The sequence below is a fragment of the Equus przewalskii genome, chromosome 18, assembly GCF_037783145.1.
Source record: "Equus przewalskii isolate Varuska chromosome 18, EquPr2, whole genome shotgun sequence".
In the NCBI taxonomy this organism is placed as follows: Eukaryota; Metazoa; Chordata; class Mammalia; order Perissodactyla; family Equidae; genus Equus; species Equus przewalskii.
The window spans coordinates 30177944-30197581 of record NC_091848.1 but is presented as its reverse complement, the minus strand read 5'-3'; positions in this window follow the sequence as shown (position 1 = coordinate 30197581).

Below are 19638 nucleotides of genomic sequence, written 5' to 3'. Positions count from 1 at the left end.
AAATATTAAAGGAGAAAAACCATGTAATCATCTCAGTATATTTACAAAGTTTTGTTAAAACCTAATATACATTATGGATGCAAACTCATGGTATATTAGGAACAACCTTAGCCTGAAAACAAGAAACTACAAAATACTTTCTGTAAATGTCTAAGACATAGTCTCCTCAAAATTAGGAGTAAGACAAGGATGCATGCTATAACACTTCTATTCAATATCGTAGTGGAGCAGCAAAGACAAGAAGAAAGGAATAAAGATAAATACAGATTACACAATATTTTTTACATGGAAATCCCATGAAAAAACTGCATGTAAATTGTCCAAATAATTAATAGAGTGCAGCAAGGCAGTTGGATATACAATAAAAATTCTGCTCCTGGAAATGTTCCCCAAAGAAATTCTCTGAAGAATACAAGGGTATAATATTAGGGAGTTATGAAGCAGTAATTGTGTTGGGTGATAGGGTACTGGAAACAACATGAGTTATTCATCCTTGAGAGTGGATAGATAATAATGTAATGGAAGAACACGTGGAGTACTAAGAAGCAATTGAAAGCAATGCACATATATAATACAGCAAAATTTGTGGACTGCAACTAATGCTGTGCTTAAAGAGAAATATATAATCTTTAAACACTTATATTAACAATGAATAAAAATTAAAATCAACGCTGTAAGCTTTTATCTGTAGAAGCTAGAAATCCAAATATAAGTAAGAGAAAGAAAATAATAAAGAGTGGAAATCGGTGAAACACAAAATATACTAACAAAAAAGAAAATTAACAAAATCACATTAATTACTTGAAAAGATCAACAATTTGGACGAAACTGTACCTATATAGATTAAAACAAAAGAGAAAAACACACAGACTACCAATATTAGAAATGAAGGAGGGAATATCACTACTTATCCTACAAACAATAAAATATAATAAGGCAATATTATAGGATAACTCTATACCAACAAATTTGACAATTTAGATGTCTTTCAAATTTCTTGAAAGATACAAACTGTCAAAACAGACTCATAGAGAAATAGAAAATCTTGGCAATCATACATCTATTAAGCAATGTGAATTCATTACTACAAACCTATCCACCATCAAATCTCTAGGTGCAGATAGCTTCACTGACAAATTCTATTGAATACTTAGGAAAGAGCTAATACCACTATTTTACAAACGTTTTCAGAAAGATAAGGGAAATATTTTTCAACTTATTTTTGAAGCCAGAATAACCCTGAAACTGAAACAAGCACATTAAAAGAGAGGCTAATTGTAGACTTATATCATTCATAAGCATAGACCCAAATTCCTTAAAAAATGGTAGTAGATAGAAACAGCAAGGTATCAAAAGATCATTAATAATGATAGATTGAGGTACATCCCAAGAATGCTGGTTGGTTTAACATGTGAAAATCCATTGATATACTTTTACTCATTAACAGAATAAAGGCTAAAAAATCATATGATTGTTTAAATAAATGAAGAGACATCAAAATTTGATACCAATTCAAGATAACTCAACAAACAACAAATAGAAGGGAACTTTTTCAACCCAATAAAAGACATCTATGAAAAATATACAACTAAGTTCTTAATTAATGGTGAAAGAGCATTTTCCTCAAAGATTGGGAACAATGTAATGCTTGCTCTTTCCACTTCTATTCAACATTTTAATGGAAGTTTTCATCAAAGCAATAGTAAAAGTCAAAGATTGAAACGAAATTCATAGACAGGATGATTGTTTCTGTAGAATATCCTAATAAATCTATAAAGAACTAGTAGAAAATGTGTTGATTGAAATCAGCAATATTGCTTTTCAGAATGCTTCTATGGGTTCGTTGTTAGAAAGCCACAGAAGTTAGAGGGATGGAAGTGTTCTATATCTTGGCAGGTGTGTGAGTTACTTAGGTGTATGCATTTTTCAGAACGCATTGAACTCTATACTTAAATCAATATATTTATTATAGACAAAAAAAAATAGTAATTTTACAATGGAGAAACCTGGCAGACACTACCTGAGCCAAGTGATCAAAGTTAACATCACCAGTAATAAGATATGTTGACATGATGCACTGACAATGACATAACATTTCTTGTGTGTATAATTTTTAAAAATGCATAACCTCAATCTAGTAAAGAGAAAACGTCAGATAAACCTAAATTGAGAACCATTCTGCAAAATAACTGAGTAGCATTCATCAAAAATGCCAGTGTTGTAAAAGGCAAGGAAAAAGAGAGGAAGCAAGGAATCGCTACAGATTGGAGAATAAGGAGATGCAATAACGAAGTGAAATAAGAGATTCTAAATTGGATCCTAGAAAAGAAAAAGGACATTAGGGCAGGAACTTGGTTAAACTTGAAAAAGATCTGTAGTTTAGTTAATAGCATCATAACAATGTTAATTTTCTGGTTTTGATCATTGTGCTATGCTTATTGAAGATGTTATGATAGGAGGTTGATTGAAACATATTCATGAACTCTATACTATTATTGCAACTCTTCTGCAAGTCTAAAATTATTTCAAAACAAAAAATTTTTAAAAATCAGTATATATTAAAAAACTATTACAATTCAGGTTGTGTGGAAAGAATATAAGTACACCTGTGGGAAAGAATGTAAACCATAGCCAAGAATGATGCAGAAATTGATATACAAAAACAGTATTTTTTAAGATCAGTAGGGAAAGGATGGACAACTCAATAAATCATTCTTGGTGCATTAATTGTTAGTGCAAGAAAAATAATTTGATTTCTATTTCCTCAAGAACAAAATTCAATTCCAATTGGATTAAAAACCTAATGTGACAAGGAAAATTACACAATTATTAAAAAATATATATAATTCCTTTAAGATATAAAGACCCCCAAAATATAGGGAAAATAATTGATATATTAGAATATATGATAATTAATGTCTCCTGTATGAGAATATAACTCAATAAAAATAAAAGAAATGAAGCAGTGTAAGATAGTTGTAGCTCATTTAATTTACAAAGGATTAGAGCCCAGAATATGTCATTTTTTTTACAGATCAATAAGAAAAAGACAAACACCTTGATAGAAAAAATAAAGCAAATGGTAATTACAAACACTTCACGGAAAAAGGACTGGAATGGTCAACATATGTGATAAAAAAAGGCTCAACCTGACCAGGAATTAGATGCATTTTCACCCATAAGACTTGTAAAAAGTGACAATCTGGCAAGACCAAGTGTTGTTGAGGAAGTAGAATGGGGAAGACTCACATGGCATTTAGGTGTAACTTGATAAGGTCGTGTTAGAAAGAATTTAATAATGTGCATCAAATTGAATATGTTTATACTCTGTGATTTAGTGAATGCTCTCTAAAGAGAAACTGAAATATGTAATACAAGAACATGTATAAGAGTCCTAAAGAATTGAATATAATAGCCAAATTTTAGAATAAAAGCAAATGTATATCAAGAAGAGAAAGGATCAGTAAATTGAGGTATAGACATGTGAGATAACATACAGTCTGGGAAATAATGGATAAAACACCACATATCAAGGAGGGTGAATCTGAAAAACATAACACTGAGCAAAAAAAGCAAGGTAAGGAATAACACATGCAGTAAGATGCCATTTACATTTATTGTTAAGAATGTGCAAAATGTATTTAGTTTAAGGAAATTAAATAATCAAAAGGACATAAATTATAAACACCAATTCAGGTAGAAGTTTTCTCTGGAAGAAGGGAAAAAGGCAATTGGAATGAGGAGGGATACAGAGTAACGCTTTTTTCTCTAATTGGATGTTAAATATAATATGGATTATCTTCTTCTTTGTCCTTTTTTGAATGTTTGAATTATTTCAAATAAAATATTTTAACACTTTACAGTTAGCTTATCATGTGCCTGTGTATTAACCATGTCTTTTGTTTTCTGTGCTCTGATGCTTTGACACTGAGGGCCTTGCTGGCCCTGGAGGACTGGTCCTCCCAGGGTTAGGCAACTTCTAGAGACAGTAAACAATGCACCCATGTGCCTTTCAAATGCAAACCGATCAATCCAGAGCCCACCACCTCCCCCCAACTTCATTATGGAGTCTCACACTCCTGCCACTATTCACCTACCCTCACCATTCCAGGCTCAGGTACCAGACAACTAGGGACAGCCCTATACCCCACAGCCCAATGAAATTATTCAAATGAGTCAATCCTAAACATGTTTAACCTGTCTCTTCTGATCCTTCCCATGGAAACCACAATAAAGGCTCTTGTCCACAATTTCTTCTTCTCTCTCAGCCTGACCCTGGCGCTTCCTCCTGTGGCTCCTGTGGTATGTTACGCCCCTTCTCTTGGCATCTGTAGGTGTAACAAACTACCTTTTCAAAGGCAGTTGTCTCTGTTAGCCTTATCATATCCAAATAATAATAAAACCTATTAAAACAACATGATACTGCTATGAATACATGCATTCTCTAGCTTAATTCTCTCACGTCAATACTCTGAGGAAAGTAATGAAATCTTTTCCATATTTCATAGATCAAGAAATAGGAGCTCATGGAGATGAAGTAAATTTCCCAGAATCACCGAGCAGATAAGCAGCAGGAATCTAAGAACTAAACTCAGGACTATATAAAATTAAATTTCAGGGGTCCAGACTGGTAGCCTAGTGGTTAAGTTTGCTTGCTCTGCCTTGGTAGTCAGGGGTTCGCCAGTTCAGATCCTGGGCATCGACCTACACACAGCTCCTCAAGACATGGTGTGGTGGCATCCCACATACAAAACAGAGGAAGATTGGCACAGATGTCAGCTCAGGGCCAATCTTCCTCACAAAAAAAACTAATTAGTTAAATTTCATATTCATTATTTAGGAAATATGATTAGGACTTTTTCAATTAATATATCAATTGTATCAATGCTTTTTGGTTTGGGAGTTAAAGGACACAAAGCTCTCAGTGACACTTATGTAATGTCACCATAGTTTAAAAATATTCCTCCAGAATTTTGCCATTTCCACTGTTTTTATGCTTAGCTCCTGGAATCACTTGCTTCTCCTTCTCATCTGTATCCTGTGAAGAGTGTTTTCATGTAAAGTTGGGACAGGAAGCAGGGAGGGTCTCAGTTTCTGTTACTCTTCATAATCCCTGTGAGTCAGTTCTTTATTTTTAAAATTTGGTTAGTATGCATGTCTTAGAATGCACATGCACATTTAAATTAATTTCCCAGATCTGTAGTCTCCTAGCTGAGAACCCAAGAAAGGGATTATGTGCAGTCATTTAATCCATATCTTGATGTCACTAGTTGGAACGATTTAGAGTATTTGTGGCCAAAAATCAGAGGGCTGTGTGAGTAAAAATTCTGTTGTGTAGGCTATTCTGACTGAAGTCACTGCGCAATCAATCATAGCATCACAGAGGGACAACCAGGCATTATATATCTCCAAATATGATGCAACATAAAATAAATGGCACCTATTAGGAAATATTCTCTCAAAACAAACATACAGAACACTTAACCCCAAATTTTACCAGATCTTTAGGGCCAATTATTAGCATATTAAAAATACCAGGGATAGGGAAACAAATTAACCACCATAACAAAAGAAACAGCAAATTTAGAATGTAGGAAATATTAAAGGACAACTGATCTGGTGTCTTTAACAGATCAGCAAAATGGAACAAATAAGTAACAGGGAAGGACAATAGTTTTAGATGCAACATCTAAACATCTAAACAACATAACCAACTGGAAAGTGTGGACCTTACTTGGATCCCACTTAAAAAACCCATTGTAAAAATATATATTTTGGGCTGGCCTGGTGGCTCAGTGGTTAAGTGGGCACGTTCCACTTCTCTGCAGCCCAGGATTTGCTGGTTTGGATCCCAGGTGCAGACGTGGCACCGCTTGGCAAAAGCCATGCTGTGGTAGGCGTCCCACATATAAAGTAGAGGAAGATGGGCATGGATGTTAGCTCAGGGCCAATCTCCCTCAGCAAAAAGAGGAGGATTGGCAGTAGTTAGTTCAGGGCTAAGCTTCCTCAAAAAAAAAAAAAACCCCAAAATATATATATTTTGAGACAATTGGGGAAATTTAAATATAAACTGATTATTTAGGAAAATATACAGCTTACTTTTTAGAGAGATATATATATACTGATGCATACAGAGATGAAATAAGATAAAGTCTGGATTTTGCTTTAAAATAACTAAGACGAAAAAGAAAAAGATAGTATAGATGAAGCAAACGTGGTAAAGACTTAAAGAATTACAACATGTAATAGCATAAAGTCCCAAATAGGCTTTTAAGGTTTCCTTTACAAAGATTAGGATGGAGGGAGATTTTATCCAGGATTCAGCTGATCAATTAGATCCACTTGCTTTGCCCCAATGTGAAGGGAGAGTATAGTTTTAAAATTCTGTCCATTTTAAAGTTTTGTTAGCTTTAGAAAATCTGTTGTATAATTCCTGAGGTTAGATTTTCTATCCTAGTTGAAAAAATGTGAACTTTGGAGAGAGAAATAATAATCTGATCGATTCCATACATTTTTGTTTTTATAAACACTGTTTAGCTTTGACAGGTCCTGGGAGCATGTAACAGATAGTGTCCCTATAGCATAATAGTATAATTTTATAATGTATGCCAATAAAATGGCATTCAAATATTAGTGGAATTAATAATTGGTGTGAAAGATTGAACAAAAATGAAGTAGTGCTTGCTACCTTAAACGATTTCCTTTTTCAGAGCATATCTCCAACTTTAGGAAATATTAAATCTCTAAATTCTTTCCTATGTTTTATATTCTAGGATTCTTTAATTCCTAAGAGTATTTAAGAATCCTAAGAGGATTTCTGAAGGTTTTCACAAACCAATGGATAATACTTTTTGGAGAATGTGGTGGGCAATTGTACCAGGAGACGCACAGAAAATAATCCTCAGATCTGGCCCTTCGGCATTTGTATCTAAGAACATTAAAAACCTATTGTCCTAACCCCATTTTGGAGATCAAGCAATGAGTTTAAGGAATAAGCCTCAGGCCACATGAACAGTTAATTGGTGGAATTTAAGTGTTCTGTTTAGCACAGTTCTCTTGAAAGTAAGAGCTACATGAGATGTGGACATATGTAACTGGCAAAGCAATGAAATGTAATAGAAAAAGTCCTTCTAGGAAGAAAGAGTATCTTGAAAAAAAAAAGATGGGTAGATTATTTACATGTTCTTGGAAGAATAATTCTACTTACCTACCAGGTTCATACAGGGAAGCAAGAAACAATAATTTAGAAAAATATGGCATAGCCATATAGGGCAGATCTTAAATTTCTTCTTAACAAACATGTGTAATCCCCAATATAGAAATATATTGAACTCCCTGGAAAGGAAATGGAGGTGGTGCTTGTAGGAATATGCAATCAAAATTGGACTTGATAACTTCATGCAACAAAGAAGGAGAAGTTGAAATGACTCTAAGATTTTGAGGCAATGACAACAGCAACAAAAATCACAGTTGTTCCTACATTTAAGAAAGAATAGCTTTCCTCTATTTACTAGTATTATTGTGCTAAATCACCTCTCCCTTTAACATGTAAATATTGATGACATTTTTTACTTTTCTTGGCACTAAATTGTGAAGTTCTGAAAAGAAGTTTATTTCTTCAAAGGGCTTCAAAAATTGATTTTCACCACCATGGAAGTTTAGCTTGCAGTCTGCAACTATCCAGGACACTCAAAATTCTCTCTGCTGTGGTAGGTTGCACCTGATTACTCTAGAAAATTCATTAGTTCATTTGTTCATTCACGCATGCATTCATTCATTCAATCGAATACAGACATAGTTAGTTGTTAGATATATGGAAGTTACACAAATTTCAGTGTACTGGTATAACCTCTCCTGAGTTATGTAAGCTTCAGGTAATAAGGGTGCTCATGATCTGTCCCCGTTTCAGTCCTCCTGGGAAATAAAGCATGAGCTATAAGCATAATAGGACTTGTTTGTTTTGTTTTTTTGCTGTCTGGCGTCCCTCTTCTTTTCTGAGAACAGCAGTCTGGTTTTGCCTTGGTGAAAGAACTATTTCTTCATGGAGTGGAATCTGGGGAGAAAATCAGTCAAAGAGCCCCATTACAACCCAGTCGGGATGTAAGCATACGACCTAGGTGAGGCTCAACACTTTCTCTGGAATTTGGCTCTTGAGCAGAGAGCTCAAGAGTCTGACACGTTTGGGATTGAATTATTGGGCTGCGTTCTCTACAAAAATTGTCCATCAGTTTCTACTACCTAGACCACTGGAACTTCCCCGGTTTTGTGCTTTTGAGGCTAACTCTTGTTTCCCTCTAGTTCCTCTGTATATAAATTCCCCTTCTGCTTCAGATGACCAGGGTCAGTTTCTACATTACAATAAAAAAAAGTTTAATAAATACAATGTGAGGGTTACTTTTCCACCAAATTACATTAATAGCAATTTAATTTATATTGAGAAATGTAATTTAATAAATGTCATGCTTTTAAAATTGCCCATTCCATCAACAAGTAATTTCTTTGGTTGTCTTTCTCTTCTTCAACCACAGAACTTAAATTTCAAAATATTTTCCTCTTTCCAAGAGTCTCATTTGTGCGTATTTCCTCCAGTCTTTCATCAACCCATCCAAACTGCTATTTTATATTGGAGGTGCTCAGTTTTATGCTCGATTCCCAGGATTGCTCTGAAATCTACCAGATGAGAGTCATCTAGGGAAAAGGTAAGAGAAAAAAATGCAGTTCATGTTTTCTTGCTGCCTTATTTCTGGGGTTTTTTTGGTCAGAATTTTTCCAAATAATTTTTGAAAGAATATGTGAAAATCCTAGAATATCATCTATCTTGATCTGGGTGCAGATATCAGAGAGGGTAATTTCATTTCTTCCAATATGACAAAAACAACACTAAAAGTGACGTCTATTTCTATCTTTCATCCAGTACACGTCCTTAATGAAACTATTTAAAATCTGTGAGGTTCATTTTCTTCATCTATTAACTGGGCTAATAATGGCTTAATTCCATTTAAGGAATAAATGACACTTTATGTATGTATATGGGCACCAGTCTAAACAGATTAGAGTCCAAACCACAGTAGGCACAGTCTTCCAATGCACAGTACATAGTCTGCTAATGGTAGAAGTGATGACGTTGTCAGTGTGACAAAAGGTAATGAAGTCAAGGATAGGCAAGCAGACTTTTCCTTTGAGAATCAAGCATAAGAGTAGGATGGTTTTGGTACTAAAAATCAGAGAGCTTTGCTGGACACTCTCTTCCTCCAAGAATGGAAACAAAAGAATTTTTAGGAGTTTGAGTGACAGAAATGCAATTTGTTAAATGAAGGTAGCATCAATATAATGAACTGGAAAAGAGAAAAAAAGTGGAAAGGAGAGAGACAATGGCGCCCGGCAAGGAAACTAGGATGATGAATTTATTTTACAAAATTCTCTAGGTGGGCCAGGAATTCCACATTCAATACATCTCTAAACTTTATTCTCTCTCCCTACACGAGCAAACTTGGACAAGGAATGAAAAGAAGAAAACTAAAATAACTCAGAAATCTGGGAAACTCTTAATATGAGTTTTCCATTACAGATTTCCTGAAATTTCACCTGCTTGTCAACATGGACTTTAATGCCTTTTTACAAAAGGAAAGACCAGAGACTAAGCTCATTTACAATGTATTCTGGCTTTTCCATTGACTATTGAGAACTATCACTAAAGAAAACAAACTTGACATTCAATGAAGGCCATGATTGTTCTTCAGTATGGGCTTCATGAGACATGATCTCAGCTAACGTAACCTCTTCCTTCCGAACCTTCTTTCCAATGGAAAAGGCAGTTAGCTTACACTGCAAACCTGAGTAATTTATTTGTTTAAAGACACCTGGAGCCTCAAGCATCATCCCTAAAGCTAAAGCGACTTGAAATGCCAAGCCAGAAGTTCTTTCCAATGAAAATATCATGAGAGTACAACACATTTGGGCTTAATAATTTGGAGAATTTTTGGCATGCATTTATATGAGTATTTGAATATTATTTGCTTAATCATCAAAATCTTTGTCAATGTCTGAGAAGTAACTGTAGGAGAGTACACACGAACAGCACTCATACATTTAGTAGCTGTATCATGTTAGGCAAGTGGTATAACCTCTAAAGTTAAATGACTCAGATTAATTCAACCACTCAGGTTGAATTATCTTTAAAATAAAGACAAATAATAATTTACATGGTTGAAATTTTAATGTAAGAGTACCAAACTAAATTCCTTCCATATCTATATGTTATATTAGATTTAGATACCACTATTCACTTAATTCAAAAGAGGAAACTAGAGAAGAGAAATACAAAAGTAAGTTGCCTGCATTAATAATATTATGGTATATAAATTGTTTGGGATAGGATCCGAATGTTATAATGTCAAAAAGCTAAAGATGTTGATTAGAAATTATTTTTCTCATTTTCTTTGTCTTTCTGAAAGGATTAATGAAAAGATGTTGATTAGAAATTATTTTGCCCACTCTCTTTGTCTTTTTGAGAGGATTAATGAAAAGATGTTGATTAGAAATTATTTTGCCCACTCTCTCTCTGTCTTTTTGAGAGGATTAATGAGAGTTGCTAACTTGCTCCAGGTCACATAGCTGATATCAGAGATTAGGGATTCAAACCTAGAACTCCCACTTCTGAATTAAGCTTTAAAATTTAAAATTGGTCTTTAATTCAATCAGTTAAGATGGGGTCTTCGATCTGTAGCATCTCGGCAGGTGTTTGTCCTCAGTTATTGACAGCACTGGGCCCGCTGCTTAAATATCACCCTTGGCTTCTCCTTGAAAATAATACTGCCTAAAGTTCATTTAGAAAGAGTTTTAAGTTCATAAATCACTTTTATCCTTCTTATATCAAATGCCCCTCACCATTGCACTGTGGGGAAGGAAAGGAAGATGTTATCACTCCAGTTTCACTAAGGTTAAATGATTTTCCCCATGTTGCAGAGAAACTAAGTTTCCTGCCTCTAATTCTACAGTTTTCCAACACCCCAGCCTGCCGCAGGGACGCCAAGATGGATGACCTGCTACCACCGACCTGATGCAGAGCCTATCTACCCCCACAAACTGGCAGGGATTACAGAAAAGTTGGCAGCCTGAAATATACAGTCCCTTCTCTAGAGAATAGAAACATAATTAGATAATAAATTACACACTCATTCAAAATCTCATTAAGGTGTTTTGAAATAATTTTATTATTTCCAAATAACGTCAGTTGCAGGGGCGGGGGAAGGAGAGAGATGATAAGAATAACAGAGTCTGGCTCTCGGGTTCTGAGTCAGGCAAATTCATCATGGAAGAATCAAATACATTACTTCTCCTTTGTGGGGCTCCTTATCCATCAAATGAAGCTAATCAAACTTGACTAATAACTTCATTTGCAAAGTGCATTGGTGAAGAATGGCAGACCTCAAAAAATAGAGAGAGGACAAAGGCATGCTCTTTATACCCGTTAAATAGGCTGCTTGACCATGTAAAGGTCATTCAAGTTAACTGTATGTCAGAACAACTCTAATTTTATTTTCCAGATGCGTTAAGATTCATGATAGGTTTTACTTTAGTTTTTAAAATACTAAAAGTATATTCCTAATAAATCAGCTAAAACTTAAAAATACATGTTGTCTTATAAAATGAATTTCATTTTTCTATTGATTTCTATTATTATTCCAGAAAGGCTGTGTCTGCATTTATTGTGGAACTAAAATTGTCAGGGGCTTCTCTCTCATGCATTTTAATCTTCTCAGCTCATTCCCTTATGAGTTATAGTTATCTCTATGCAAATATTAAAATATAGTGAAAAGATAATTTAGGTAAAGAAAAAGAATATAACTTTGCACATGATCTACCAGATCTCCCTGATTTTTAATGTGAGAGTTATTATGGATCACATTTTTCTAAAGCAGTGCCCTCCTAAATAATCTTTTGACGCTAGCTACAAGAAACACAACAAAGTAAATAGATTTCTTCAAAGATACCGTTTATTATGGATGTAAGAGATCTTGAGGTTAGGTTATTCTGCTTTTATGTCAATGTACTTTTGATTTTTATTCTATTAATTTGGAAATATCATGACATTAGAGTGGTTCAATAGATTCCTGACACTTCTTGGTGAGCATTTGACAAATTCTCATGAGATGGATAAATGAATAAATAAGTTAATGGATGAATAAAAGCCTCTCATTTTTTTTTTTTTTGTTAAAGAAAGAAGTAACTTCATACTCTGAGGAAAAAATTCGTACAATATTGTTTTGTGCGTTTCTTACTATTTTTGCTTTCCAAATAAGCAATACAAGTTACTTCATAGGTCCGGATGTCTAGATTTATTTCAGGGAATGGACTCTAAAAACACGTAAGTTTTTTTGTTTTCTCTCTCTCAAATTAATAAAACTTAAAATATACTCTTTAAAGTCAGAGACACTTTAGAAGTGTCAAAGAACATACAGAACAAAGGTCCAAAAGGCTGTAGAATTACATAGTTCATCTCTAGGATCCATGGCAACAGGGAAAAACATTGTTGAAAACAGTGCCACATTTAACAATCTGCTCAGATATGAATCAACCTGAGTTTTAAGATATGACCTTTTTAGAGAAGAACATAGTTTATTTCAACTTTCCCTTCATGCAGAGGCAGATCTCTGAAAGCAGGTGTTGCCCCTCAGCATTGTGTAATCCTTGAACTCCTTTCGACCCAGTGCAGGGGATACATTACACCACCAGTAAGTTCCAGTAACCTCACAGATCACATACTGAGGCCAGAGACTAAAACGAATTGCAGAACTGGGAGCAATGCAGCATCCTATGTTTGCTTCTAATGCTGAGAAAGTATGCACTTGTCAACAAATACTCTAAACACTTTGGCCTTTCTTGCGTCTGTGTAACGAGGCAACCATCCATTCTCTCAAGTCTTTGTGTTCTCTTTGCTAGAAGAAATTTTCCTGGCCAACCAAAGACCTAGGTTCAGGTCAAAGCCATGACTAAGTTGTGGGATCCTGGAAAAATTCTTTTTCAGTGTAGAGATAAACAGTCCTAAATTGTAAAACGTCAGGATCGGATTAGATCTTTCTTAGGTCTTAGATTCTGAGAGTTGAGGATTTATAAATTAAATATTTTGAAAATCTACTGAAAAGCACATGTAGAAGAACTATAGTTTAAAACAAAAAAAAATTTTTTCTGGGATCTCAAAGATCTTGGCCAATCTTAAAACTACTATAGAATCTATGTAATAAGATTTGACATTTGTCTTCCATGATTATTTCATGTGTATCCTCTTTCCCATTGGGGAGGTATTTTTACAAGGAGAGGTAGAATCTCATATTTTCAACAACTTTTCCAACAAAACTGAGTTTATGTACTCTTAGTCAGTCACAGTAGTTGGTAAACATTCCATTTTAAAGATCTTTTTATGTGGCAGGATTTTCTCAGAGTTCTCTAAAGGGCAGGATGACTTCTCCAGGCTAGAGATTTATTGAAGTACCCAAGGTCACCCATAGTTTGGGAACTGGAAGTTCTACACTAATATTCTCATATCTATGGCCAGACCTAAGCAGTTGGTAACAATACGTTGGGGTTCTGATCTTTCTTAGATAAAACTTGATAAAAAGCTTCTATCAGCTATTGTCCTTTTATTATATTATTTACTAGTAGTTAAATTTGCTTGCTAGCATTTTCAGAAACGGTTGTGCTACACTGTACAAATCCTTATCTTTAGAAAGGACATTTGTAGTGTGCCTAAAGCAGTACGTGTTTCTTCCTATTCCTCTTCTGAAAGTCATTATGTTGTTTGTGGGAGTTTTAGAAGTGATCATGTACTACATTTATTCAAGTAAGTATCCTTGGATATGTTGTTGTACTTTAGAAGAACTGAATTAAGGTCTACCAGCTATCCTCTGTAGCACATATTTAATTTTATTTATTGACATTAAAAAATAACTATAAACCACTCATTTTTTCAGTACAATGAATATTCCATGGCGTTTGCCCTTCAGAGGATCCCATAGTATATGGGAAATGAAGAAAAATTTTACAAGAGTTGAATAAACAGGATGTCGTGAAAATCCAAGGGAGAGATGGACATATTCCTTCTACCATTTATAAATCACTATAGTGTGCAATATTGTACAGGAAGAGGTCTTCTATATTATTTGTCGCATTTCATGTCTATAATAGTTTTAAAATTAGATGGTCCAAATCCGAATAGAGGGTTTATCATTTGAATGGCAAGGTCATATTTTGACCATTAACTTTTGTGACAGTCAGTAGTGTAAGAAAAGATAGAAATCATAGTTTAAACTTGGCCATACTAGCAAAGGGAAATGCCCAGTGCAGAGACAAGAGTCAACTAAGTGTCAGCAACCTTGGATTCTGCTCCACATCTGGCAATAAGTAAATCTTGGGCAAGTCATTCCTCAACTCCAGGAGGTCAGCAGCAGTTTATAATCTACAAATGAAGTCCTACTAAGATTACTTTAAGGATTATTAAGCTCTACATCTATGAAATATCTTATGTCATTATATTGATGTAAATATGCCCATGACCTAAATATAATTAATAATATATAAATGTAAACATTTATACTTATACACAATTAATAATGTTAATTAACATAATTAATATAATGTTTATTGCATATCAAGCAAATGCAACTCAACGTGCTTAGTATCATGAGTTTTAGACGGAGACAATATCTTTTACAATAACTTTTACAGCAGGTAAGAGAACTTCCTAAAAAGTTAAGCCATGCTAAGTATCATTATCCAATGTGAACTGGGGGTCATATGTTTCTGGCAAGACAAATTAGAAAGAACTTTGCCCTACACAAACCCATTTGCATCACCATCTGTTTGGAAGGAAATTATCCCCTGAGAAGAATAGGAGACTGAAATCTGACAGTCTGAACGCTCAGACTAAACCCACAGGCTGAACCCTCTCTGTGTTCCACCTACCACCATTGAGTTGCAAGGATATTCAAACGCGACTGATGTGCTAGTGCAGCCCTGAAGAAGTATAAATGCAAGGTGAAACAACAGAACAGGGAATTCTCCAAAGGACTAAGGGCATGGCTAGCCAGCACTAGGCAGAAAGATCAAGGAGTGTTGGTTTTGAGTTCAGGGAAGTGCTGATAGAGAAACAATTTCTATCCCAGACACACTTGTAGCATGTGCCTTTCCTGAGGAATAACAGCTGTGTGTGTAATTTGAAAGGCCTACGCCACTGAGAGTTGTAGCACATTAGTGCCCAAGCACTTGCCCGAGCTTTGGTGGAAGACATTCAGGCAGACAAAGTGGTAAACTGTTCTCCTCTTGTCACAAGAGTAACATTGGCTTCAGCAAACTGGTAAGTATTTGCGCCAAGAAAGCAAGTAGCAAAAGTCAGCATGAGGGGCACTGCATAACCAGAATTGCTGGAATCGTGTGTGGGTAATCCATCTGTGCTTGAGGCTTAGCTACTGAACTCATAGTCATTAGAGAGGGTGAGTTCCTAATTCACTGGCAGGTAGCACTAGCAGTGAGAGATGACCAAGACTGACATAAGCACCCTTGAGTTTCATGGAACATCTACCAAGGAGAGATCTCTGGAATACTGGATTTCCTGTAAGTCCGGCTTATGGAAGCTCAGAGTCATAGTAAAGTGGACATTAATATAAATGGGGCTGCATTAGTACTGGTAAAGCATGATTCATCCAGATTACATAGAGATCTTAAGAGTAAATGGGAAATGGCAAAGAAGTATTATTATATCTTGGACATCTAAAAAGACATTAGATGGAGTTGGCATTGGACGGAGGACCCAAAGGAAAGGTAGGAAATTGACAGTCAGAAATGAAGGAGACATATTTAGGTTGAAGGCTTAAATAAGCAAAGGCATGCAAGCAAAAAGCGGAAAGGACATTTCGCAATGTCTGGAAACGTTTTTGATTATCACAAATTGTGGGGTGGGGTAGGAGAGTGTGAGACTGGTATCTACTGAATAGAGGCCAGGCATGCTGCTAAACATCCTGCAATGCATAAGACAGCCCCCTACAACAAATAATTACCTGGCCCCAAATATCAGTAATGTTGAAGTTGGGAAATCTTGCTCTAATGCATTCCCTGCCATAGGTATAATGTAATATGCCAGTTCACCAGTGGGGGGCAGTTTTAACAATTGCACTGCTACTGTGTGCCAGGGCTCTCTGTGTACTACCTACTTCTAGTGATGGGGTCATCATTGCTAGCTGAAAGTGAGTTCTTGTCATCCCATACCATGTCTACTTTCTGTGATCATTTCTAATACCAACTGTTGTAGCTTGGGTTCCCTGGGAAGCAGACACTGATACAAATAAGTGTGTGGGAAGTTTATTAGGGAGAGTTCTTGGTATTAACTCCTGTTGAAGGGAAGGAAAGGAAGTAGGATTGGGCAGAGAGAGAAGCTGAACTTTGATAGTCTCAGAGGCTTTGGCCAAAATGTAGGAAGTCCTGAAACTGGGATGAAGGTTCAGAGTTGTGCTGAGATGGGGTGAGAGGAGTAGACCTTTATACTCCACGTCAACTAGTTCTTGAAAACACACTGCATGAGGAAGGGCTCATGATGTTGGGTGAGGTGACCCTCTTCAGCCTAGGCAACGTCTTTCAGGGGTTAACAGCGAAAGATTTTCTTTGGGCAGTATTTCCGGAAGTTGGAGGAGTAAGTTCAATTTTCTTGAAGGGAGATTTGGGCTGTGAATAACTGCATCTGCCACAGCCGTTGTCTTAGGTACGTCAGTAAATAGTGATATTATTTTCCCGTAAGCTTATTTGAAGACAATTTAAATGTATTAAAATTGCAACTCCTGGATGCTCTGACAACACACCATTGTCTGCTTTCCTCAGTCTTCTTTTTCCTTTCTTAAATGCAAATGTCATTCAATAGTTCCTGCATTCTATTTACTCTTCTCTCCCTTTCTCAGAGGAGAGAGAGACTTATCTGAAAATTCCAGCCATGTGCTGATCAATCTCAAATTTATATTCCCATCTTTAAATCCTCTCCTATATCTCCAACTGCGTTGAATATTTTGTACTGTGAGAGAAAGAAAAGAAAAAGCAGCCTCTGACATTCAGAAGCTGGCCTGGCACTCACAAGTAGCCATTATTTTCCTATTAAATGTAAACAATTTTGCAGAATACCAGACTCAGAGGAGGTTACACTGAGACCACGATAAAATGAGAAAAAGCCCGGTTTCTTCATAATTATGTGTAAGCACAAATGAAAATAAGGTCACTGTGCCCCCCCAAAAATGCCAGACTCCCTCTTTCTTGGCTTAAATGATTGACTGCTGCTTCTTTAGCAATTACACTTTTATCAACATTCTATAGTGATGATTTATTAAGATATACAATCATAGAATTGCCCTGCTTTCTAAAACCTCTACTTCTTCCAACCATCCTCCAAATTATCCTCCAAACCAAAGCCTAAATCCTATAATCTAAGATTCTTTCTCCATCCTCTTGAGACATGCCATGACTCCCCATGGTGTGTATTTGCCTTCATTACAGTAAGTAATAAAACCAACATGTTCAATACAAATATTTTCCTGGTGGTTTTGCTGAAGAGCATTGACAATGGATAGTTTGCTTGTACCCACTGATGCCAAAACCTAAACTAATGATATGAGCCCTTAAGAAGAGGGACTTTGGTATGACAGAAAGACCACTGAAATTAGATTCAGAAAATTTGGATTTACATCATTTGCCCAGTGTTTATTAAGTCAGATAATTTTGGCAAGTTATTAATTTTCTCTAATCATTAGTTTCTTAATCTGTTCAAAGGTGAGCTATTATATGGTGAATTAATAATGTGGCTAACCCATCATTTAACAAATATTTACTGAGTGTCTATTATATGCCAGATTTCGTGCTAAACTCTTGAGATAAAATGGAGGGAAAAACAGATATGCATCTGTCCTCACAAAGATTAAGATCTAATGAAGAAGACAGACATTTCTGAAACAATCACCAAAAATACATGCAAAATTGCAATATGGTAGGTGAAGGCAACACTAAAGAGGGATAAAGCATCTAAACTCAACCTGGTTGTAGAAGGTTTCCCTGAAAAACAATCTGAGCTGATATCCTATGGATAATTAGGAATTAACTGGTGAAATGAGGTAGTTGAGAAGACCACATTGCACAGAGGGAATAATATGTGCAAAGATGCTATGGTGAGAGGAATTTGAGAAAGAAAAAAATGCTCTTGTTACCAAAGTTGAGAGCAAGGCAGTGGGATCCAAGAGGATGTTTAAAGAGTAGGCAGGCAGAGGCTACGTAGACCATGTTAAAACTTTTGGTCTGTACCCTAGTAGCAAATTTCTAGAAATTTCTAGATATTTTGGGTACATAATAGGTATTCAATAAATAGTTATGCTATTCTTTCTTATGCCATCTATGTTTTCCAGTCCAATTTAATTAGTGATAGAACTCATTCTTCTGAACTTCTGGAATATATGCAGTAGAGTTGATAACTGAACAGTGAAGTCAATCTCTGAGAACACTACAAGACAATGTTTTCCATAAGTCTTTAGGAAAACCTCTGTCTTATAAGGGCGTCTTAGTGAAGCTCAGCCAGAAGACTCAGTAGCTGTTATATGCATATGTTCAAAAGGAACCATTTTCCTATCCATTCATGTTCATAAATTTAGAATAGTAAAATGGAATGTAACAAGTTTAGAGAATCTTTGGGTGATTTTCTCTCTGACCACCTTACTCTGAATTTGATAGTTGGTAAATTCAGCCTGAATACTCTCTGAACATGTTGAAAAAATTGAGCTTAGCATTCTACCACTGATTCTCTTTTGGAAAGAAACGCCTTGAAGTTAATGTGTAGTTCAGATGCTTCTCTATTCTAATAACTGAACAGGTATCTAACATGAAGTCTTGGAAATGTGTGCCACATAAAATGGCTGAAAAAATTTAACAATGGAAATAATAGCTAGAGAACTCTCCATACAGAGAAAAAAGGTGAGGCAGGAATTTCACTATATTCTTTTCCTACCATCTTGACTACTTTTCATCAGTTCACCTTTGACGTTTTCTGAGGGAATCATGTAATTCACATTGAACCTGCTGTTCCCTCCCATGCCTAATTCTGTCTGATACTGCAATGCGACATTTTTTTTCCAGAGCAGTGAAAATTAGTTAGATATTTCTCTCTTAACTTTCACAGCTTGTTTTCTCAGGATCCTAAATGTACTTTTCATGCAAGAGGAATTAAACTGTGTTAGAGTTGGCTGTTCTTACTATTTTGTTAAAAACAAAAGAACACTTGAACGTTCCGTGTCCTTCCAACTTTCCAGATGTTTGTCTACTGTTTTCCTGTCTCTCTTCTTTTAGGTTACTTCTTATGAACTCATCAAAATAGTAAACAGGAACTTACCAAAAATTATCTTCCTTATATACTTTAAGATGATCAACTAATATTTTTTGTTATTGTTTTTAACTTATTATGTGTCTTATTATGTGGTGAAGCTGGAACAATTTAGGTGGGTTAGTGATTCCTAAATCTTGCTGTATTAATCTCCAAAGTGACTTTTGGTCTGGAATGTTTTAAGCTCCCAAAGTGATTTTGATGCACAGAAAGTCATGGGAACCAACAGCCCAGAAGAGTTT